The 22,442-nt window shown below is 48.3% G+C and overlaps 1 long non-coding RNA gene across 1 annotated transcript in view; it reads left to right on the top strand.

Moving 5' to 3' along the window:
• Positions 1-22,442, top strand: part of LOC103663711 — a 332,830-nt gene that overhangs the window by 285,559 nt on the left and 24,829 nt on the right. Inside the window, exons 7-12 of the long non-coding RNA XR_005832503.1 lie at positions 925-1,096; positions 2,886-3,142; positions 4,402-4,474; positions 4,580-4,767; positions 5,015-5,259; positions 15,173-15,315. This is a non-coding gene — a long non-coding RNA (uncharacterized LOC103663711). The remainder of the gene's footprint in view (positions 1-924; positions 1,097-2,885; positions 3,143-4,401; positions 4,475-4,579; positions 4,768-5,014; positions 5,260-15,172; positions 15,316-22,442) is intronic.

Raw genomic sequence — 22,442 nt, 5'->3', positions numbered from 1 at the left:
AATTCAAATGGTGGGTATTTTAAGAACCCAAGAAAGCCAGGGAGAGCTATTTTAGGTGGAAACAGACTTCAGTGTCCCCTGTATCAAACCATGTCACTGCATATGGGACTGCCCCCAGATGCACGTACTGGTATCATGTATTTTGCATTTCCTCTCTGAAAAGGGTAAAAAGTTATGCCCAGTGGGGAGAAAATGTATAAACACTTAACTTCCCAAGCCAGTTGACCATGGGGATTTTGACGGTGGTGATTTATCAGGCAGTGACATTGAGAGGCGACAGAATGGTGTAGGAACAAACAGGCTTCAGCATTGAACCTGGCAAACTGTTTCCCCTGCATGGGCTCCATATGCCTTCCTGTCCTGACTCTTTAGGGTCCTTGTTGATCCCATTCCCCTCCTGAACTCTCCTGTGTCTTGAACTCCTTACCTTCTCCCCATCAGCACTGCAATATGCTGAAGTCTTTCACAAAACAAAACTGCAAGGCCAAAGCACAGCCTCTCCTTTGAGCCCTGTCTCCCTTCACCTCTCTCTCCCTCTCTGTCTCTCTCTCTCTGTCTGTCTCTCTCTCTCGTCCCCCTGGAAGCCTGTCTTCACCATCTGCTTTCACAGCCACTCAGTTCACTCCTAGACTCACTGCACTCTGGCTTCAGCCCCAGTGCTCTTCTTCTTCTGGGTTCTGATGCAACCTTGCTGGGCCTCCTGGTCTGAGCTCGTGGTGGATCTGAGTTGAGACTCCTATTCAAGACAGCAAGAGCACTGCATCCGGAGACGTCCTGGCATGTAGCTTCAGAGGCAGTCTCTAGAATACTGAGAATACATATGTATTTTTCCCCATGAAGGTGTATGGTAACCCATGTAAGGTGTATGATCTATGGAACCATATCCTTACAAACTCAAAACATCTTCCAACATTTTTCATACAGTGGAGCCTAGAGGTCAGGAGATCAACTCTATCATCAAACAGACCCGGAGAGAACTCCAGCTCTGCCAGCTGCTACCTGGGAGACCTTGGCAAGTTACTTCAACGCTCTGTGCCCCCGTACCTTACCTCAGAAATGGCCATTGCAACAGCACGTACCTCACGGACGATTAGAAGTGAGTAAGACAGTGTGTGTCAGGTGCTGAGCACAGTGCGTGGCTCATAGGAATCATTTCATAAGGAATAGCTCTTATTACTACTTTTTATTGGTACAAGTTGACCTTATGATCTGGGTCCATCTTGATTTTTGCACCTGTAAAATGTGAATGAACAAATGTGGTAAGACTAAGGGTTTGTTACAAAATTCTGTAGAAAAATCCTTAGTTTCCTGAGTGATCAGGAACATTTAAGGGGCGCCTAGGTGGCTCAGTCGGTTAAGTGTCCAACTCTTGATCTCAGCTCAGGTCTTTATCTCGGGGTTGTGAGTTCAGGTCCCCTGCATTGGGCGACGTTGGATGTGGAGCTTACTTAAAAAAGAAAAGAAAGAAAGAAACATTTTTAAAGGACAGTGTGAGGGGGCGCCTGGGTGGCACAGCGGTTAAGCGTCTGCCTTCGGCTCAGGGCGTGATGCCGGCGTTATGGGATCTCACAGTGTGAGAAACTACAGGGAGAAACATTGTAGAGGGGCCCGAGAAAGGCAGAATCCTCAAATGAGAATGAACATTCCTAGATGTTGGGAGATAAACCAGAAAGCACAAGAGTATGACGAAAATGTGCCTCTGTGGTTAGCGTCAGATAAGATGAATGATCTCTGTTATGCAAGTACAAACACAGACTGTGCGGGGAAACAGCCAGTGGCAAAGCCATCAGAACTAAAATTAGATAGTAGTCAGCAGTCTGGCCACCAAAGGAGGCATCTACTGAGATAAATTAAAACTGTAGACCTCGTTTTAAAATAGAGATACTCCAAGAACAGATTGCAGAGTATGCGAATAGGCGTGTGAGTCTGACAACATGGCTGAAGTGCAGGCAAAAATTGAAGGACATTGAAGTAAAATCGGCACATGTTGGGCCACAGATAAAGGCTAGAGGACAGCTGAGCAGAGTCTGGGCCTGTGCCCCAGAGGCGTGGCCAGTAGCACAGGTGGTTCTCGAGCCCTTGAAATGTAGCTGGTGGAAACTGAGGAGTGTGATGAGTGTAAAATACACACAGATCTCAAAGACTAAGTACCAAAAAAAGAGAGAACATAAAATATATTAACAGTTTAAAAAATATTGATCACATGTTAAAACGATAATGGTTTGGATGCTGAGTTAAGCAAACTATACTAAAATTAATTTTACTGTGTTTCTTTTTCTTTTTAAATGTGGCTTCTATAAAATGTAAAATCACACACGTGGCTGGTGCTTGTGACTTGCTTTAATTTTTATTGGACTGTGGTGGTCTGGATAGCCCCATATTCCCTGTGCCCCACCCACATCCACACTGGCAGTAACCATGACCGGGGGCCAGTCATTTAACAAGTTAAAGCTTTAGTTTCCTCATCAGTAAGAAGAAGTGTTATAGGAGTTAAAGGAGGTAATTTAAAAAAAAAGTTTTTATTTAAATTCCAGTGTAGTCAACATACAGTGTAATACTACTAGTTTCAGGTGTGTGATATAGTGATTCAGCCCTTCCATACATCACCAGTGCTCATCACAGTAGGTGCCCTCCTTAATCCCCATCACCTGTTACACCCATCGCCCCACCCACCTCCCTTCTGGTAGCCATCAGTGTGTTCTCTGTGGTAAGAGTGTTTCTTGGTTTGCCTCTCTCTCTTTTTCCTCTGAAAGGGGTGATTTGAAAAGCATTAGCAGAGTGCCTTGCGTATAGTAAGTCTTCAACATATGCAAGCTATGTTTTTTTGTTGTTTAATTCCAAAGAGCTGAGAGTTTACTATATGTCAGTATCATTATGTATTTAAGGCAATATTTGAGGACGCCTTCACAGTCCACCAAATGGGAAAGGAATATCTGCCACCTTTAAGAGCAGCAGTTTTTGGCTGGGGGCACTTTTGCTTCACAGGGCCGTCTGGTGATGTCTGAGACACGTTTGTTCGTCAAAACCTGGAGGGATGAAGCTGCTACTGGTGTCTAGAGGACAGAGGCCAAGGATCACGCTGAACATACTACAGCTTACAGCACACACCCCCCCACCCGACAGAATATCAGTAGTGCCCCAGGTGAGCAGCCCTGAGTTAGAGGCTCTTGGTCATTTACAGACTTTGATTAATAATCAAGCTTCAGAAATGTGTGGCACAGGAATTACAGATGTCATCCAGGTGCTTTGGGGAGCCACCCCCCAACTCCCACCCCAAGCAGCAGCCTCACCACCCAGAATTTATTAGAAACGCACCTTCTTAGGCCCCACCCCATTCCCCACTGAATCAGAATCTTAAGGTGGGGCCCAGAAATCTACGGTTTAACAAGCAGGCCCTCCAGGCGATTGTAATATACTCTCGGGTCTGAAAAGCCTGCTGAGCTGACCATGTCCCCTGGTTACCTCCTCCTGCACGTTCCGGGCCTGAGCGGCAGGTGGCAGCAGACCCGACATCGGCATTGTCCCGCCTGCGAAGACCAGAGACACTGCGTCCTCGCTCCGGACCCCTAGCTGGTGTCCGCTGGCAGCAGGACGCTGCCTCACACTCAGTAGTGTCTGCTTTCTGCTGTCTAATTTCCAGAAAGTTCGGGAGAAAAACATAGTTCGAACTCATTCTGGGCCCCTTCTTAGTCACATAGTGCTAACAGGGCTTTGAAATTGTTCAGTTCTAACTTATATGACTAAAGCATGTTTTCCAGACAATTCGGTGAATAATATGGTTTGGACTATTCTTCTCAAACACTTAGCACCTACAAAATCCCAAACCACGAGAATCAGTCGTTTCTGCTGTCCCTGGGGCAGCTTTGGGCCAATCACTTGACATCGCACACCTGAATGACTCTTTGTCCCCCCCCCCCATCTACACGTGCACCCGATCTGGTGAATGATGAACATCGCAGGATTCCCTGCATCTTTTGTGAGGCAGATTAAATTAGTTGGGCAAACCTCGTTAAGGATAAGACTAAGTGCATTACTGTTCAGGTAGTTTCCCACTTGAGCCACAAGGGGGCACCCTCCACCCTGCCATGGGCATCCATGGGCCAAGTAAAGACCCTGAAGGGCATGGTTGCTTGACCTGTTAGATAGTGAAGGGATGAGGAGAGAACAGTTCCTTTTTTTGTAAAGTGGTCCAGTGGTGTGACTTTTGAGTTGGACCTCCGCCCTGGACTCTAGAGCCGGATTCCTCAAGGTGTGGTCCCCAATCTGGCAGCATCAGCATCACCTGGGAGCTGTTAGGCAAGCAAGTTATTGGACCCCATCCCAGACCAGCTGAATCAGAAGCTCTGGGGGCGGGACCCAGTGATTTCTGTTTTAACAGGCGTCTTCCCTCTTATCCCCCAGCCCTACCCCAGGTGACTGTGATGCTGGCTCAAGCTTGAAAACCACGGCTTTCTAGTCCGGAACATCCTCTGGGGTATTGGCTGAGATGCAAAACCACGTTGCTATCTGATCTCGTCACACTTCTGCCAAGAGGTGAAATCTAAGAGCCTGGGTTCTTGATGCCTGACATCTTCTTTAGGTCCCTTACCTGAGAACACCTGAGGACACTGCGGTCTTTCTGCGTGAACGTGTGCAGTCCCTGGGCTCTGAGAGATAGAAAGGAGTGCGAAGTGAAGTGTCAGCCCTTATGAGCTTCCAGTCACCTGTAGAACGTGGGAAGGCCAAGTCCAAGACCAAGAGAACCAAAGACCAAGGGGGCTCCGAATGGTGTGGTTCTGACTGCTTGTGGAAACAGAATGGAAGCACACACATTGCAAAATTTCCCCGACCCCCTGCTATCCTTCCTTGCTTTTTCTATTCTCTCACCCCCAGCTGCTGCTACAGCCCCCTCCCCTTTTCCTTCCCGCTCACCGCCTACCCTGGGTTTGCCCCAGTTTTCTCTTTTATTACTGCTAACCTCCCACCTCCTCCCTCTTGTCCTATTCCCTTCCACCCCATTCTGGTTTTGTTCTAGATCGCAAAAGTCCTGGGGATAGATTCAGCAAGGACAGAGACCCCAGAAGGCAGGTGGAAAGGAGAGAACAGAGCGGACAAGGACAGATTTCGGGTCAGGATAAAGACTGAGAACACCCGAGGGCACTGGACCAGCATTGCTCCTGTGTCTGTGCAGTGCAAGCCCCAGGCAGGGAGACGGCGCTGTGAGCTGCAGAGTGTGGCAGAAGCTCCTGACACCACTGGACGTGAGCTAAACCGTGGCAGGTGAGGGGGCTCTGGGTGTGTGGAGGGGAGGGAGGCGCCCTTCCAGCCCAGAGCAGGAAGGAGCCAGAGTGTGGGGGGGCATGGTAGCCTGTGGGGGACAGAGGATATGATGCAGAGTTGTGGGAAGTGAGGCTGGATGGGTCCCCAGATGGAGGAGGTGACAGATAAAGTTGGAGTTGGTTCCTGAGCAGAGGAGAACTGTGCGTAAGAATGAATTATATCGGTACCAAGAAGGCATCATGTCCTGCAGGAGTCACGATTGAAATGCGTGTGGTGGGAAGCAGGGCAGGTATGAAGCAGGCGGGCTTGGGGGGGGCTGTGGTGGGCTAGAGACCACGCCCACTCTGACGTGTGGAATTACTGGGGAATCAGAAGGCAGAACTCTGGGCTTCTTTCTCTTAATGTGAAGTTTCTTCATTTTTTAAAAGAGACTAGGTTTTTTTACATTGAGGTATAATGGACACACTGTTAGGTTAGTTTCGGGTGTACAAGATGGTGATTCCAGGAGTCTACATGATGCTGGGCTCCCCACAAGTGTAGCTCCCGTCTGTCACGGTACAGTGCTGTTACCATTCCACTGACTGTGTTCCCTGTGCTGTAGCTTCCAGCCCCGTGGCTTATGTATTCCGTAACCGGAAGCCTGTGTCTCCCACTCCCCGTCACCCATCTTCCTCACCACCCCCAGCTTCTTAACCTCTGGCAATCATCCGTCTGTTCTCTGCATTATGGGTCTGTTCTGCTTGTTTTCATTGTTGTTGTTCATTTGTTTTGTTTTTTAGATTCCACATGTATGTGAAATCACAAGGTATTTGTTTTTTTCTGACTTAGGTCACTTAGCGTAATTTCCTCTAGGTCTGTCCATGTTGTTGCAGATGGCAAGGTCTCTTTTTTATATGGCCGAGTACTATTCCAGTGTTTATACATCATATCTTCTTTAGCCGTTGCATCCATTGATGAACGCTTGGTTTGCTTCCATATCTTGACTATTGTGAATAATGCTGCAGTAAAAAAGGGTGCATCTGTCTTTGCAAATTAGTGTTTTCATTTTCTTCGGGTGAATACCCAGTCATGGAATTACTGGATAATATAGTATTTCTATTTTTAACTTGTTAAGGACTTCGATGCTGTTTTCCACAGCGGCTGCACCAGTTTACGTTACCACCAAGGCTGCACAAGGTTCATTTTTCTCCACATCCTCACCAATACATACTTCGTGTGTTTTCAGTACTAGCCATTCTGACTGGTAGGAAGTGATAACTCACTGTGGCTTTGGTTTGCGTTTTTCTGATGATGAGTGATCTTGAGCACATTTTCATGGACCTGTGGGCTATCTGGGGGTCTTCTTTGGCAAAATTTTTGTTCATATCTTCTGCCCGTTTTTAATCAGGTTATCTTCATTTTAAAATATGGTAGCTCATGAAAATTTTTAAAATCTGGGCCTCTGGTTGGTCAGTTCTGACTTGGATTTTTTTCTTTTTTTTTAGCCTAGAGGTTTTAGTACTTTTTAAAAAAAGTTTTTATATTTATTCATGTAATCTCTATACCCAACGTGGGGATCAAACTCACGACCCCCAATCAAGAGTCACATGCTCTTCCAACCAAGCTAGCCAGGCACCCCTCTGACTTGGATTTTTTTTCTGGCCTGGGGATTTCTACCATACTCTGAAAATACTAAAGCTAGTGTATCTTCTTAGTTTCCTCCCTCACTCTTTTCTATTAAACCCATTTATTACAAAAAACAAAAGAATAAGTATAACATTCACTGAACATTAACAGTGTACTTTTAAATGCTTCACTTGGGTTATCCATTTAATCCTCACACAGCCCTGTAAGATTAGCTCCTCCTGTCTTCCAGATGAGAGAACTAAAGCTCAGAGAAGTAAAATCCCTGCCCCAGATCGCACAGCAAGTAGGGAAGCCAGGAATCCAGCCCAGGTGGTCACATTCCTGACTCATGCCTTTAGCCTGTGTGTAATATCCTTTCCTGTCTAGTCCAGTTACCATATTTCAGTCATGGTTTTCCCCCTTCCAAGCATGAGCGATGTTCGTGAGGTTGTGTTTTACCTTCTTGTGTGAAAATACCAGTGTGCTTTTTCCTTGCCCATGCCCTGGTGTGGAATGTGAGTCTGTTCTGGTTGGTTTGACAAATATTTACTGAGTACTCGCGATGTGCCATGCATTGTGCTGGGCACCAGTCATTGACCATCATGAAACCATTTTATTTATTTTTTATTTTACTTATTTTTTAAGTAAACTCTACCCCCACTGTGGGGCTGGAACTCCCGACCCACCCCGAGATCCAGAGTTGCATGCTCCACCGCCTGAGCTAGCCAGGGGCCCCCACGGAACTGTTTTGATAGGAAATGCTGACAGAAGCACAAGATCTCAACCTAATGTGAGATGTCATGTTGGAATAAAGGCATCCCCAGGATGTGGTGAGATCACACACTGGAGTCCTGCATGTGGGGGAAGGGGTAGGTCAGGGATGACTTCCTGTGAGAAATGGCATGGGGGCTGAGTGTCAGAGAGCCCTGAGGGACAGCGTGGTTCGACGGGCCAGCACTGGAAGAGCCTGAGGGTGTAGGCAAGATGAATAGCGTGGTGACCAGGCATCAGGCGGAGTCGGGGACCTCAGGGTTAGGCATCCCCGAGAGGGCTGACAGAAAGGCTGGTGCTAGAGGTAGGTAGGCTAAGGGGCAGACCCCACAGAGAGAATAAAGACTGGTTTGTGAGTGAATGGATGAGATAAATCAACTGAAAGGCCGGAAGAGGGCATTGTGTGGGCTCAGCCTGGCACATGGAAGGACTGAGCCCTCGTACTGGTGTGATAGTGTAAGCAGCCTGCTTCGCCTCTCGCTCCTCAGTTTCCTCACGCAAAGTAGAGTCCGTCACGCACGCAGTTTGGCAAGTACTGCGTGAGATGCCCATGCCAGGTCTAGGTCAGTGCCTGGCCAGGACCATCACTTAGACAGTGTGAGTTATTATCATGTGCTGAGGCTGCTGATTTTCTCCAGAGGGTGCGTCTGCACTCTGGTGAATCTAGCATTCCTGCAGGTTCATCATTCCGTCCAAGTGCTCCCAGCCTGGCCAGCAGCATGCTCTCTACCGGCAGCTGCACTGTCTGGAGCCGGGCACCGAGGAGCGCATCTGGTGGAAATCAGCATCCATTCAGGAGGCATGACAGCCTCATTGGCTCCTGCGTGATGGATGGATACAGCTGCTCCCCCTGTGTCCCTTGCTCCCAAATAACACGGAGGCAGACAGTCTCCCAGCCAGCTAGTTAGCTCCAAGTGGCCACATTCACCTTGGGGATTCCCAGGAAAAGAAAGAAAAACTCTAAAATGACTACAGTTGTGCTTTCCATATCTGTAGTCATTTTTGCTTCAGGATTTCAGCAGCTGGAGCCCGTGGGAGTTTTTCTCCAGGGTTTCTGTGCTGGCAGCTGCATACCTCAATTTTCAGATGGTGATGAGGGCCCTGGGAGGAAGGGACCTGAAAAGTGGAAGTCTGGCCTATTTTTTCTAAATGAAAGAATTTCTGTGACAGTGGGTCCCACACTTACCCATGTGCCAGATTCCTCGCTGGAGTAGGAAGACACACAGGGCTGTAAGTTCTGGAAGGGCAGGTGTGTGGCCAGACCCAGATACCTGTATCTTTATTCAGCTCCTTAGGACGTCTCACAGTGTGGTCCGCAGATCACCTGAATCCAGTCACCTGGAGTGCTTGTTTAAAAATGCAGGTCTGGGGTCCCTGGGTGGCAAGGTCAGTTGAGTGTCTGACTCTTGGTTTCGGCTCGGGTTGTCATCTCAGGGTGATTAGATCGAGCCCCATGACCCGCTGCGTGCTCAGCGGAGAGTCTGCTTGAGATTCTCTCTCTTCTTCTGCTTCTCCCCCCTCCCCCATGCTTGAGCTCTCTCTCTCTCTGAAATAAATAAATCTTAAAAAATAAAATAAAATAAAAATGCAGGTTCCTTGGCCTGACCTCAGACTCCTGAGATAGACAGCTCTAGGATTTTGAGGCCTTAAGTTTTTTAAATTGAAGTGTAATTGACGCTCAACATTGTGTTAGTTTCATGATTCCACATTTGTATAATTGGGAAATGATCACCACAGCAATCCTAGTTAATATCTGTCTCCATACATAGTTAAAAGAATTTTTTTTTCTTGTGATGGGAACTTTGAAGATTTACTTTCTTAGCATCTTTCAAATTTGCAAACTGTAGTCATCATGAGGTACATGACATCCCGTTACTAATTTTCTAACTGGAAGTCTCTGCCTCTTGCCTCCGCTCACCATTTCACCCACCTGGCAACCACTGGTCTGTTCTCTGTATCTATGAGTTTTGTTTTTGTTTTGTTTTGTTTGTTCATTTGTTTTGTTTAGATTCCCCATATAAGTGAGGTCGCACAGCATTTGTCTTTCTGTCTGATTTGTTTCACCCATCGATCACTTCATTTTTAACAAGTGACCTAAATCTCAGGTCTTGAACGCATAGATGTTTGAGAACCCCTGCATAAATGATTCTGACACATCATGACATGTGCAAAGCCACTGCTCTGCAACAGTTAAGCTTACATGTCCATCTTGCGGACCCTAAATTTTTTTTTTCCCTGACTCTACTAGACTTCCCTCAGCATTGAAGAGAAGTGTTGGCCAACAAAACACAAAGAAGCAAAGAAAGTAGAAAAGTGATGTAATCCGAAGCCATGTTGAGTCTGAGGCCAAGAAATTGTGATGGAAAAACACTAGGGCTCCTCACCTTGACTGTGACAAAGCTTTAGAGGGTGAAATGCAATGTGTGAACCTTCTGAAGACTGTCGACACTACACAGTTCTTTGGCAGATGGGCTAGTTGTCATTAACAGCTTCCTCCTGGAGGACAAGAAGCTGCTTCTAGACCTAGGTGGCTTTTGACTCCTCATGCAGTCTTGGGGCAGGATGATGTGAGCAGAGAGATTGGGAGCTTGGATCCCAAAGGTCAGAGGCCTCAGCCCTGGCCTTAGCTTGCAGTGCCTGACCTCGAGGGAGCAGAGGGGTGCAGTCCACGTGTCTGTGCAGTGTTTCATGGCAGGCTCTGCTGCCAGCCCCACGGAGCCTTCACCCTTGTGTCCCCTCTCCCAGCGGTCAGTGAGAGCAGTGGGAGTCCCTGAAGAGCCAGTGCAGAGCCATTCTCTTGGAGCCTAGCCAGCCAGACAATGGGCACTCTGTTCCTGTGTTTGCCAGCACCCAGGCAGTTAACCCAGAAACTGCCCTTGTGCCCTTTGGGGCAGGCAAATTTAAAAGCTCTCCTTTCAACTTTGGCTCCATGTCTCAGAGGCTGAGAAGATGCACTTTCCTCCCCCAAAGCCCAGTTTTTCCATACTCTTTGACCATGAGCTCTTCAAGGGGGTCTCTTTTCTTCTTCTGCAGCTGCTGATCCCTGCAGAATTTATAGATCTTCAGAAGAATTCCCCCAGGAGCTCTGGGACAAGAACCACCCATGTCCACCCAGCAGTATGGACTGGGAACACTCACAGTGTCTCTCTTCCACCCCCATAAGAGCCAGAGATCAAACAGCCATCCCAGAAGGCCAGAAACTGGAGGCATTCTTAAAATTTGTTTTTAATTTCATTGTATTAAACTTGGTGTCATTTCAAAAATTGAGAGAGCTTACCAAATTTATACAGTGTATCTCAGCAAGAGGAATAAAAGCAAAGCAAAAGAAAAGGAAAAGAAACAGACAAAACCAAGTAGAAGTTTTTGCATGAATTCCCTGGTATACTTATTAAAGAGAGCACACAGATTTGGTTCTGAGGTTTTTAGCAAGCAAAGAAGTGATCAGTCCTAAACATAATTCAAATAGCCTCCAGCCCACCTTCTGCTTTATTAAAAAAAAAAAAAAAAAGTCTACCTTTTAGGGAGCTTCTATGTGCCAAACACTGTCCTAGGCCCCGAGTGTAGAGCCGTATGAACAAAATTCAGTCCCTGTCTTCAAGGAACTTAAGCTCCACTTGAGGGAAATAAACAAAAGCTAGTAAACACTGAAATGTGACAGTATGTCAGGCGATAATAAATGCTAAAAGAAAAGTGAAACTGTGCAGGGATGTACAGAGCCAGGGGAGGGTCCAGCCGTTTCAGACCAAGCAGTGGGGAATGTCCTCTAGGGAGTAATACGAGCCACCTGCATGGATGTGGGGAAGAGTGTTTGGGGCACAGAGGGCAGCATGTGCAGACCACAAAGCAGGAGGGCAGTTGGTGTGTTTGAGAAACTTCCAGGACATCAGTAGGGCTCAAGCACAGTGAGGGGCAAAGGGGGCGGTGGTAGGTGGTATACGATGCCCTTGGGAATTGTGCAACCTGGCAGCCCCTGGGAAGAGGTGAGGTCAGCGGGAGAATGGCATCTTCCAGGCTACGTAAAGACTTTGATTCTTGCCTGGAGTGAAATGAGCAGTGTAGGGGAGTGTTGAACAGAGAGTTGGTATGCTTTCAAAAGACCACTCTGGCTGTTGTGTGAAAAATGGGCTGTAGAGGGTGTTGGCTAGCCTACTAGGGCAGGCCATAGCAAAATACCTTAGACCTGGCGGCTGAAACAACAGAAATGAATTTTCTCACCATTCTGGAAGTCTGAGATCAAGATGTTGGTAGGTGTGTTTTTTTTCTGAGTCTCTCTCCACGTGTCCTCAATTGTCTCTGTGCACACACATCTCTGGGGTCTGTCTGTGTGTCCACATGTCCTCCTCTTGTTGAGGATATCAGTTAGATTGGATCAGGGTCCACACTAAAGGCCTCATGTTAACTTAATCTTCTCTATCAGGGCCCTATCTCCAAATACAGTCCTGTTCTAAGGTCCTGGGGTTAGAGCTTCAACGCATGAATTTGGGAAGAACACAATTCAGCCCAAAATGGGGCAAGGGTAGAAGCAGGAAGACCTGTTTGAAAGCGAGGAACCGCTGCCGTGGTGTGGAGCGGACTGATGGGTGTGGACATGTGAGAAGTGCTCCGATTCTGCAGATAGCGTAAAGGTACAATAGGGTTTGCCCCTGGATCAGATGGAGGGTGTGAAGAGAGAGAAGATTCAAGAATGGCTCCAGTTTGGGGGGGTTGGGCAGCTGGAAGCATGGGGTTGGCATTTATTGAGGTAAGGAAAGCTATCAGGAACAAGTGCAGGGAGAGGCTGAGGTCAAGGAGTTGACCTCAGGTTGGGGCATGTTAAGTCTGAGGCATCTAACCCCTCATCCTTTTTTAGGGTGGCAACGGAAAATTGAGAATTCTTGTTCTTTTCTCAGGCAATGCCATTCTGGTCTTCTGTCTCAAGTCTCTATGTTAAGACCACACAGACTCTAGAGGCCTTGCTCCATGCTGCCGAGGAGTCCTTTTTCTTCCAGGCCCTTGATCCAATGACCTGCTGGCCTCTGCCCATAAATCTCTCCATATTCTCCCCTCAGACCACGTTTCCTTTCCCATAAAATGGATGATCCCTTGCAGCTGCATCCACTCGTAAGATTTTCCATGTCCTTCCCATCCGTTCGAGACCGTTCGTGAATGTGGCTTTAACGCAGCCGCCATTCATTTTTCCTTTATATCAGGCAACCAGACCAACTCTGTGTAAACCAAGCTAGGGCTTCTTTGTCCTCCTTCAGCTGCTCTTAAGGACACCCCACACGGCACAGGTGCAGGCCAGCTCAGGGACGTCTGTGCCACGGTGCTAGGTCACCCAGAAGTCTGGACTCTCTGTCCATGCTGCTTGATCCCAAACACACCATTTCCAACAGCAGGACTGCTGCTGGTCCCACCCAACTTGATGACTTGATGGATCTGACGGAACCAAGCTCTTCAGAGGCACTTGCAGACACATAATCACTTTGTTCCTGGTGGTCAAGCATTCTGTCTCTACCAGGGTCAGTAACACATTACATTGTTTCTCCAAAGCTGCATGCTTGTCTGCTGTAGATTACATGCCCTTGCTCTAGAATCCCTGGGCTGCATCATGATTCTTCCATGGGGTCATTCCAAAATTTGTCTTTTACTTTAAAGGGGATGTTCTGGCACGCTTCTGACCACTGGACCCCTAAAAACCTCCCAGGGGCATGGCTGGTCCCTGAACCCTCAGAACATTCTTGCCCCACCCTGTGGGCTGCGCTCGTCTTACCGAGGCTTCTAGTGTTTGGCTGCCTCTTCCTCATCTTGTCTGATCAGCCTGATGGATCAGTGTGATGTTCTGTGGGGTGTCCGGGGATCCAGCTGTCTGAAGTGTATGTGACAGAAGGTGGGAGAGTTAAAAGAGAGTGGGAGCAGAACTATCATTGTGGTCAGTTTCATGATAATGGCAACTGTTTCTGATCCTCTTTTCTAATGAGAATAAAACACATTCGCCACAGCAGGACCACCTGCTGTGTACCTCCGGCCTTATTGATCTTGTGTGATGCAGACGGCCCCTCCAGTGCAGCCGTGTGGCCAGGGCTACTACTAGGGTGAGTTATGGTCATGCTCCAGAGCCATCTGGTTTCCCTCTACCGTCTTTCAGAACAAAGCACTGTGTTCCCCGTGGGCCATCACTTTCTCCAGGCCTCTGAGCACTGTTGGATTTGTTGTCAGTTGCTATGGACAAATTTTTCAAAACTTGGTGGCTTAGAACAACAAATATATGTTATGTCACACTGTCAGTGGGTCCAGTTGGAAGTGGCTTAGCTGAATGCTTCTGGCTTAGGGACTCTCATGAGGTTGTCATCAAGGTGTCAGCCAGGGGTTGTATCAACTGAAGCCTTGATGGGGGTCTGGAGGGCGTGCTTCCAAGAAGGCTCTCTCACGCGGCTGGCACATGGTGCTGGCTGGGATGCCTCCGTTCTCCTCCACGTGGCCTCTCATCCTCCAGGACATTTCTTCTCCATGTGACTTCTCCTGCAAGACATCTGAACTTTTTTACATGGTGGCTGGACTCTGTGAGAGAAAGACTAGCCTCAGAAAGCCCAAGCCTTAAGCTGATCTACTCAGGAAAGTGCTGTCCCATAACTTCTGCCATGTTCTTCATGGTAGGAGTGAGTCCCTGGGCCTTTACTCAGTGGGGAGGGATCACATAAACATGAGTACCAGGAGGCACGGGGCCATGTTGGAGGCCGTCTGCCATTACTACCGTAACAGCAGGTTTGCCTCAACCCCTGGGCTCCTTCAGACGTTGTTAAATGCCATGTCCCAAGAATGCACCTCCAAGTCAAAGCATTTTGAGTCTTACATTCTTGCCCCTTGATCACGAACTCTCAAATCTAATCCCTGAGGTCCTTCTCTAGCGGCAGGTGATACATGCTAGCTAATTCTTAGCTCTCATTGTATAGTTACTTTCCTCCCTGATCAAGCCCAGCATACCTTGGAGTTTCATCCTAGTTATCAGAAAGTGAGGGCAGCTCCTTGAGGTCTTGCTGGGGAGAAGCCTCTCCAGCACCATCCAGCTGGGATGTGCTAACTCTAACTAGGAAGTGGTGGGCTACCTCTGTAGAGGCACCTCATGGAGGAGGGAGGCATCCCCCTGGATGTGAGCAAGCCCAGAGCATCTATCCGGATGTCTCCATCCCACATTTCAGGGCCAAAGTTTTCCAGCCAGGACTTTGACCTCAGCATAACAACTAGTCTGGATTGAGCTTGTGCATGTCTCCTCAGCTCTGAAACTACCAACAATTCAGTTCTGCTTGGGTTCCTCAGCTCTGTTAGCTTTTCTACTGCAGGAAATAAGGGCCTCTTTGTCAACTCCCAGCTAAGCCCTCTGGCTGTCATACTTAGCCTTTAACTGTTTGTTTAACTGTTTATTAATGACCCTCAGTTTCTCCCTCCTGGCAGAGCTTCAAGACAGTTTAGCAAGAACCAGCGAACTCTGCTGCCCTTGTAGACATCACCCAGACTGCTCCCCAATATCATTCAAATGCCTGATTCTTCCCCCCATCAGGCTGTTTCCTTGCACCGGGACGCAGGCCCAGGCCACCATGCTTGCCCAGGCCACCACCAGTGAAACTGCAATGAGGTTGCCACCTGCACCAGGGACTCTGGACCCCATGATCTACTCAGGATGGCGTCCTCTTTGGCTTCCTGGTGAGTGAGGCAGCCTCCCATCTCTCTGCCTGCTTTTTCCAACCATTCCTGAGCTCATTTGGATTCTCTGAGAAGCAGATGCCAAGACGTGATGAAGTTCACAAGATTTATTTGTGGCAAGGGGTGGGAGCAGGATTGGGCAGGGCGAGCCTTCAGACTGTTCTGTCGGTCTGAGATCTGTTTAAAGAGACCTAGGGAAGGAAGATGGTCATGAAGAATATGACTGCAGAGTGGTTCTAAGAAAGTTTCAGCTGGCTCGTGGAGAGTGCTTGAGCCAGAGTTAGAGGCGTCATGCACTAGGACCCCACCGTGCACAGTCCTTGCTGGGAGCAGTTCTGGAAAGCGTTTGCCTGGGCACAGACATATGGAAGGGCTAGGGGGCCGTCAGTCATCTACACACCCCACCCTCCGCGGCTTCTTGCAGCAGCGTGAGAGCCAAGCAGCCTTTTCCTGGTCTCACAGTCTGAGGGTGCCCTGACTACTAAGAACTCTGGTCGACTGAGCCTAGTGAGAATATGTAAATGCCCCAAACCTCTAAGTATCTGAATTGGAGGCCCCCTTCTGCCCTAGAAGCTCAGCCAAATGCCCCTCCTGGGCTGCCTACCCTCCTACCCCACCCCCACTCTCCTCACTGGCCCTCGGTGGGGGCCTGGTCTCAGGGATGCAGACTGGTAGGACGCAGGATTGTGACTTGTACTGATAGGTGATGGGATCTCAGCTGTGCTCCCACCCTGGCTTCACGGACTGAACTTCTAATGACGGGAGCCATTCCTCAGTCCAAAACACAGTCTTTTCCAGGCTTCTCCTTTTACACTATGCTCCCCCTGCCCATCCCCATCCTGCCTTCACTTTCTAAGAATGAAATGATTAAATCTCAAGTGCTCCCAAATGAACTCATTTTCCTGGGCCTTTCCTCAATCCCAGGAAAAACCCTGAGCAGGAGGACTAGACTGGCCATGCATAAGAGGAGGTGGGCACAGTGAGGAGGAGTGGTTAAGGGGGCAGATGGGAAGCCCCGTTCATGAAAAAAGATATATTGTGTAATAGACTACTATTCTTTGCTGGGAAGGTGCGAGCAGTTGTTGTTTTTTTTTGTTTTTTTTTTTTAATGTGGTATATGGCCTCTTGACCTGCCTCCAGGTATTCAAGGAAGAGATCTTCGTGTCTTTGAGACAAGAAAATAACCCTTAATGTCATGCAGTGGGTGGGCTAGGAAAAGGAAAAAATCAGGCAGAGTTTATGTCCCCTAGGGTGCCTCTAGCAGGTGTTGGGGACAGAGGAGGACATCAGAACCAGCTCACTCTCCCTAAGCACTTTACCATTATAGCCTCTTCAGGGTGAAAAACTGTCCCAGCCCAAACCTCTGGAGGAAAGCAATACCCCCTTTCCCTTGCCCTGCAGCCTCACAGGACAGAACACCTTGTTCTTCCTGGAGGGCAAGCTGCTGTGACTGTTCTCTTCCATGGTCAGGCTCGTGGCCTGCCCTTGTTTCTAGCAGCAGGACAAAGAGCCAATGCAGAATGACCTAGGCTGGGGGTTGGCTTTTGAGCAGGGGTTCTTCACAGAACTTGCAAGGGAGTAAGGGTAGGGATGTGGGTCTCAAGGGGACTAACCTCAAAGTGGAGCCACTTCTGGGTGGTGAGGAGGATGGGAGGACCACACTCCGCCACGTGCCCCAGATGGACCTGGAGCTGGCTGCCAAGTGTCACTGGGCCTTGGCTTCTAAAATCGGCTAGCAAATAGATGATCGATAGATATATAGAGAGATAGAGAGATAGCACCTCCTTCATATCCTTGTTTTGAGGTTTGAGGGGAGTAAGGTATGCAGAGTGCCCAGGCCAGGCCTGGCACTGGAAGGTCTTACTAAATGAAAGCTGCCATAAGTGTGGATATTTCTATAGTAGACACTGGAGCAGCACGTGTAATCTACTTCCAAAACTCAGCTGTGTCTGAAATGCCCCATTACTTGGTTATTTTTTTAAAAAATCAAAAGAAACCTAACTCTAGTCCCCCATTCCATCAGGCTTTGAGGAAAGTCAGTCTCAGTTATTACCCCAGTACCTCTGTCCCCAGGTTTCACAGTGCCCACACACTGGGGAGACCACAACGGTGGAGGCTCGGGTCTTGTCCAGGCTCAGTGAGCACCTGTAACCTGCTGACCATGCACTTTTGTGTCTCCCAGGGGGCAAGGGTCCCAGGCTGGACCTCCACACCTGGGGCCTGCCTCCCTGAGCCCACCATGAAGCTCTCTCCTCTGCATCCTTCCAGGCCCGGGTCTCTGTGATCCCAGGGATCTGCAAGAGAATATCTCTAGGGTCCCATCACTCACCAATCTGCAGATCCCTCTCTGCTAAAGAAAATCCTGCTTGTTTCCCCAAAGTCAGACCCCCTACTCAGTAGGCCTGCTAAGCTCCCCTACCATCTGGTCTTCAACTTGATAAGATCTTCATAAAAGAGAGAAGGACTGGCTGGCTTTGGACAGCTTCTGCTTTTACTTTTTAAAAAGATATTTATTTATTTATTTATTTAAGAGGGAGGGAGAGAGCATGAGCAGAGTGAGGGGCAGAGGGATAGGGAAAGAGAGTCTCCAGCAGAGACTCCCCACTGAGCACAGAGCCCATGCCCAAGATCATGACCTGAGCTGAAATCAAGAGTCAGACGCCTAACTGACTGAGGCACTCGGGTGCCCCTGGACAGCTTTTAGCTCAGTGTCACAAACTTCCCCACAGCTAGGAGATGGAGAGGAAGAGGGTGTAAGAGAGTGAAATTTATATTCATATTTATTTCCTTACTTATTCAAGAAATGTCTTCTCAGTGTTGGATGCCACTGTGGTCCCTGAGATTCATTGGTGAACAAGTTCCCTCTCTCCTGAGGCTCCCATCCTCGTGTGTGTGTGGGATTCAGATCATTAGTGCATAAACACACATAGAAAGCAATTTTGACTAGTGTTAAAATGCTAGAGAATAAACAAAAGTAATAGGACAGAGAATAGGGCAGGAGAGTTAATGTTTCGTTGGGTGGTTGAGGAAGCCTTCTTCCAGGAGGTGATGTCTGAATGGAACGTCACACGGGAGGAAGCCAGCCAGCTGAAGATGTGGGTAGGAGTGGTATGGGGAGGGGACAGCTTGCAGTAGGAAGGGGCTTGGCCTGTTATAGAAATGTCAGCAAGATGGCAGTATGAGATGGGGCCAGAGGAGTATGCAAAGACCTGATCGTGACCTTTCAGCCCATGGCCGGGAGTACAGACTGTATTTTAAGTCCATTGGGAAGCCCTTAGGATTGGAAGCAGACCAGTCACATAATCTGATTGATATTTTTAAAAGATAACTTTGACGGCTGGGCAGAGAATGGTTTGTGCGGGGTCAAGAGTGGGAGCAGGAGGCCATGGAGAAGCTGTCACTGTGGTCCAGGAGAGACCGTGGCTCCCAGGCCGCAGCAGGAGAAGGCTGTCCCTCCAAGAAGACTGCCATCACCATTAGTGTTTTGAGATTGCTAGCAAAAGCAGTATGGCTCCTTTTCCTGCTTCCAGTAAATGTTTTAATTATACTCTGCCTTTTCCCTTTTTATTTAGGAATAAACATATGCAGCTTCCCACCAAGTTATTTGTTGCGGTCAGATTAATTTGTGTTTATGAGTACGAGTACTGTCCTGACACGCTCTTTCTTTTTTCCCAACTTCCATTCCTGTTGGGTGTCATAGAGTCTCACCCATTCTTCTCCCACCTCTCTATTCTTTTTTCTTCTTATCAGGCTTGCCTCAGGGCAAATCCTGTCTCCATTTTTCTGTCCATTCCTCTTTGTACTGTTAAAAGATAAACTGAGGCATATTAAAAACTTGAAGAGTTTATTTGGGCAAAAATCCACTGGAATCAGGCAGCTCCAGACCGGAAGTGGTTATGAGCGCTCCAGGGCCAGGAGCCAGGGAAAGACTTAGAGAAGCTGCAGAAGCAAGGAGAGGAAGGTATTCGATGGGCTGTAGCGTGATTCACGTGGCTATTTGTGATTGGTTGTCCTTCCGTCTCGTAACCTTGTGGCAGTTGCAGGCTTAGGTTCTGGTTTAGTTGCTTACTTAGGCCACCAGGGCATTGGAGCCACCTCAGTGTAATGTCTCCTTGTTCAGTTCATTTAACAGGACCCTTTCCTATTCTGCAAGAAGGAAGAACATCAAAGTCTAAGTAAAGACGGCTACAATAAAAATCAATCATACTTAGAAGCATGCATTTTTCTTTAAGATTTATTTATTTTAGAGAGGGAGAAGCATGAGCAGGGGAGGAGCAGAGGGAGAGGGAGAGAATCTCAAGCAAACTCCCTCCTGAGCGCAGAGCTCATTGTAACAGTGCTCGATCTCACCATCCCGAGATCATGACCTGAGCCGACCTGATCGCTTAACTGACTGAGCCACCCTGGCACCCCCATAAGCATGCATTTCCTACATGCTTACTGTATGTCAGAAACCCAGCTAAAAATTTGCCTCATTTAATTCTCATGATAATCCTATGAAGTGGGTACTTCTATTGTGCCCACTTTACAGAAAAAGAAAAGTTCTAGGCAACTAAGCAGCTTTCCCCAGTTCTCATGCTGGAATGAGAGGCAGACCCAGCATTCAGACCCCGGCCATCTGATTGGGAAACTGCCTCACCCCTGCCTGCCCCATGGTTGTTCTAGTCTTAGCTGACCCAGTCTGACATCAGAAGGATGTGGAACTATGGGAGCATAGCCTACATCCAGTTCCTCTCTCTGTACCTAAGTAAAGCCAACAGCATGCAAATTCAAGTTCTAATACAAATAAGCACCTATTTGTTTTCCGAGTGAAGCCATTCAGGCATTTTCTGTAGCAAGTCTATGGCTCCGAGAGTGAGACCAGGCCTTGATTGAATGTGATGTTGCTGTCAGTCCAGATCTGTGCTTGCAGATGCGTGCTGGTCCCTGGAGGCCACATGACACTTAGATGCAGCCCAGCGCTGGCTCCTGTGCCCTGCACCTCCCCTCCAAGAGCACAGAGCTGGTGTAGCTGCTCGGCCCATCTAGCCTAATGACTGTCCTCATTTTCATGCCTGGCCATTGTTAATGACATTTGGTCATCACACACACCCTAAATAGAATCAGGATGTACTGGAAAATGTGACTTCTGTATAGGAAGTTCCAAATCAAAAATTGCCATCTGGACCTTATGTCGTCTTACAAAATAAGACAGCCTCTCAAGACAGCACATTTTGGGGGCAGCGTGGCAACGTCATCTGCAGCTCTCTTCCTCTCCGTCCTTCCTGTCCCCAGCTGCTAAGGCCAGCTTTGTAGCTTGGGTGGAGTAGGAGATGGCTCAGTACATGAAGAAGCTATGGCTGTGCCTTCCTTGTTTTCACACCGTGAGCACTGGTAGACCAGGACACTTCTCACCTTCTTTGCTGATAACTGCAGTGAAGGCTTCTTTTCCCTTCTTGGAAACCCTAATGAAACCATCTCCCAGTATCCTCCTTGCGTCTCATTCTCTGCAAAGACAGCCCTTCAGTTGTTTCATGAATGTTATGAAGGCTGGTATGGCTTCCCCAAGGATGGTAAGTAAGGAGATGGTAAGCGTACACCCTCACTGACTGTTACCACGTCTACCGCGGGTGCTGCCGCTACTAGAGCAGGAGGGAACGGTGGCTCAGGAGACAAGCTGACCAAAGGAAAGCCATTTTGGTTGTAGGCTGACCCTTAACCTGGAAGATAGCAGATCATAAAAAAGAGTCACAAGATCCGACTCACAGGAGACCACGAGACCTCACTCCTTCTGACAGTAAAAGCCACAAAAGTTGGACATTCATAAAAATTGTTCCCTGTGAGGGACTCTACAATCCTAAGACAGTGGAAAAACTAACCGCTCAATGTAAATGATGAACCCCAGGTAAAAGAGTCAGACCCTCCTTGTGTGGTTACTTGATTTTTAAAAACTTAGGAAACCCTGGGGCTCCTGGGTGGTTCAGTCTGTTAAGTGCCTGACTCCTGATTTCAGCTCAGGTCATGATCTCAGGGTCCTGGGATGGAGCCCCGCATTGGGCTCCCTGCTCAGCGGGGAGTCTGCTTGTCTCCCTCTCCCTCTGCTCGCTCTCTCTGTCCCTCTCTCAAATAAATAAATAAATCTTAAGAAGAAACCTTATAAAACCCTCAGAGGCAAAGGGGATGAGGTTCTCTTCCTCACCTGGCAGGAGAGACTGCTTCTTTGTCTGGGAAGTAGCTCCTTTCTTACTTCTATACTTAATAAATCTTGGTCCCCTGTCTCTAAATGGCTCGCTCTTGAATTCTTTCTCATGCCAAGCCAAGAACCTTCACGGTGCTGGGCCCGAGGCCCTCCCTCTCACGGCCTCCGCCCCTCAGGTGTTACTAGCATTACTGCTGTTGCTGCTACTGTTAGTACTGCTACCACCACCACTACTGCCGCTACCACTACTCCCACTACTCCCACTACTACCACCATCACTACCACCACTACTACCACCACTGCCACCACTACCGCTACTACCACCACTACCACCATCACTTCCATCACTACTACTACCACTACCACCACTACTGCCACTACCGCTACTACCACTACTACTGCTACTACCACCACTACTACTGCCACTACCACCACTACTACCCCTACTACCGTCACTACCAGTACTACTGCTACTACTACCACTACCACTACTACCACTGTCACTACCACCACTACCACCACTACTACCCCTACTACTACTACCACTACTGCGACTACCACCACTACCACCACCATTACCCCCACTGCTACGGCCACTGCTACCCCTACTACCACCACTACCACTACCACTACTACTACTGCTACTACCACCACTACCACCACTGCTACGGCCACTACTACCCCTACTGCCACCAGTACCACTACTACTGGTGGTGCTGCCACCACACCCGCTGCTGCCACTACTGCTAAAATCCTTGGTGCAGGGTTCATGGGCTCTAACAGTCGATATTACTGAACATTCAGCAGCCTGGCTTTATGCCTCCATTTCACCCCTCAGTGATCCCCAAACTTCTGTCATTCCCCATTACTTTTGCATATTAGCATACCGTCCGTATAATTACTGTTTTCAGTGTTCTTTAAATCTGTTGATCACCTTTGTTGTACTTGA

Source organism: Ursus maritimus, unplaced genomic scaffold (genome assembly GCF_017311325.1).
Source record: "Ursus maritimus isolate PB19 unplaced genomic scaffold, ASM1731132v1 scaffold_5, whole genome shotgun sequence".
Lineage (NCBI taxonomy): Eukaryota > Metazoa > Chordata > Mammalia > Carnivora > Ursidae > Ursus > Ursus maritimus.
The sequence above is the reverse complement of the archived record's forward strand: the minus strand, read 5'-3'. Positions and strand labels throughout refer to the sequence as shown.